The sequence below is a fragment of the Lactuca sativa genome, chromosome 5 (assembly GCF_002870075.4).
Source record: "Lactuca sativa cultivar Salinas chromosome 5, Lsat_Salinas_v11, whole genome shotgun sequence".
NCBI lineage: Eukaryota > Viridiplantae > Streptophyta > Magnoliopsida > Asterales > Asteraceae > Lactuca > Lactuca sativa.
In genome coordinates, this window is record NC_056627.2 from 357,654,581 (window position 1) to 357,657,298 (window position 2,718).

A 2,718-nucleotide genomic window follows, 5' to 3' on the forward strand; every position below is an offset into this window, starting at 1 on the left:
CCCATTGGATATGTTATCCTAGCAGTGTTAGATGTTGAGTATGAGTTAGTGTTGTATGCTAGTGGTTATGCCAGTTAGGTAGACCTATAGGACTACCTGTGATGTTATATGATTATTGCATGCTCAGTGGTTATGTTATGTGTATTTTATATGGGATGGGTTGAGGTTGTACTGCTTTGTGCGGTAGCCAACAAACCCTAGGAGCATTCCAGTTACGGGCTAAGGGAGACTCGTACTGTGGGCTCGGGAGCATTCCAGTTACGGGCTGAGGGAGACTCGTACTGTGGGCTCGTGGGTATTACAGTCTGTAGGGTTGTGGACCCGTTATGTGCTATTTTGTTCAGTTTTTTATGATATGTTGTTTATGACATGGTTATGTGGACTATATGTGTATCGGTATTTTGGGGGTAACTCACTAAGCTTTCGGGCTTACAGTTTCAGTGTATTGTTTGAGGTACATCAGGGGATCGCGGCAAGGCGAAGGCATGATCGTACAACTCCTCATATTATGTTAATCTTCTGGGAGTACTCTGATAAATAATATTTTGAAAACAATGTTGTAATGTTTTGATGAACTTGACATGTTTTAAAAGTTTAAATTGGTTTGAAATTTTTGGGTGTTACAGCGTGTCTCTCTCCCTCGCTGCCACCTGCCTTCGTTGACTCACCCTTCTCGGCCGACCCTCGCATCTGTGGCCGCGTGCACCCTTCTCAGCCCTCGGATCCGAGCCCCTCGCCGTATAAATAGAAGGCTGCGAGACCTCCCGCGGATTTTTGGAATTTAGCCACTTTTTACCCCTTTTCCATATTTTCACTACTTCCACTTCCCCCGAAGCCCCGGAATCATTTTCAACACCCGAAACACGCCCCGAAGTGCCCGAAGACCCTGAGAAATTTATTTTTTCCGGTTTGAAGCTCTACCTTCGCAGAGCCCGATTATCAAGAAAACTCCCGGTTTTTAACGAAGAAATTCATATTTAGAGCCAAAGTGTTGCCCAAATTAATATTTTAGCCCCTGGTTATTTCACGTTGAGCTTAATACATAGGATCAAGTGTATGTTATGTGTTATATGTTCTATGTGCTTTTCAGTGTTATTATTCCGGGTTATTTTCCTGTGTTATTTTTATTCGCTATTTTTAATAGCAAAGAAATACCTTTGACCATGTGATCAGTGAAAGGACTTAGATTCACGTTGGTACTGGTATGTAGCCTTTGGCCATGTAGAACATGTCTCTGTAAGAGAATGATTTATATTCTATGGTATTAGCAGAAGGTTAGACATGGATATAAGCCTGAAATCTACCAAATGTTAATCCGAAGTTGTATGTCTTCTATGCCATTTGGGTCAAAGCTTTATTGATGTATATCAAGTATGGAAATTGTTATGTCTCATTGATTGTATATCTTTGAATAAAATCAATGATTGATATGAAAAGTTTGACACATGATTCACATATGCCCTTGTTGTTCCTCTTTGCTTCTGTCATATTGATATATATATATATATATATATATATATATATATATGGCATAATGTTATATTGTAACTATTATTGAACTCGCTAAGCGTCACCGCTTACCCTCTCAATGTTTAACAAATTGCAGGAGATAAGCATCCAATATAATTATATACTGATAGAATATTTTTGAATAGTTTGAAACTATTGTATTGATAGAAGATTATGAATAGTTTGAAACTATTGTATTTTGCACTCCCATATGTATAAAACTATAGAATCCTGGGAAGTTATGTAATATATAACACTTTGAAATAGTCGGTTTGTATCCAGTAGTTTATAATCACTTTATCAATGTAAAATATTGTTTTTTTAATATGCATGTAACGTGTTTTGGAGTAACAATTGTCAAGTATGAAAGTTTTTGTCTTTCAGAAATACGAAAGTGAGGGTCTTTCAAGATTACTTCTTGGATTCATTCACGAGTAATTCTAAGACAATAATATCTTATATTCTTCAAACCTAAATACATGTGGTGTTTTGCTCTATGATTCTTTTATGTATTGGCCTACTCCAACGCTAACCGTAACTGGTAGTTATGGAGGGTATGTCCATGTGTGACATGATGGAATAGACAAAAACTATGTAGTCAAAGTTTATTCGTTCCTTCTGCCTTAATGGGAGAAGCGATATCTATGGGCCCCTCGATGATTTGGTGCTGACATCTAAAGTTTTTGGCCGAGCCCTGACTGGAGTTGATGTGTTCAATTTAGTAGTCAGATGCAGTCGTCACAAATCTATATCGGGAAACAGAATCTTGAATTCTTGAGATTGACCATTATCCATGTCTCAAATTCATATAGATATCATAGAACGAAGGGATATTTGATCACTTATCTAAGTGTTGAATCTTGATTAGATCAAGAGTTCGGTAGTTGCATTGGATGGCTAACTCTTTGTTGATTATTGGAGAAATATTAGTCCTCGTATAGTTGATGACTTGTCCAAGTGGGAGACTATTGGAATAGTATCCAAGGTCATTAACTATTGGTAATATTTCTAATAATAGCAGGGTCCTTTTGGGTTGCCCTCGAGACCAAAATTGAGTAGAATAAATAACGGAGAAATTAGTCTTTTAATTATTATGGTTAATAATTAATTAGAAACTAATTAAAAATATATTTTGTGAATTAATTAACAGTTTAATTAATTGAAGGGTTAAATGTTCATTAATCGATAGTTGGTTAATCAGGAATGTTC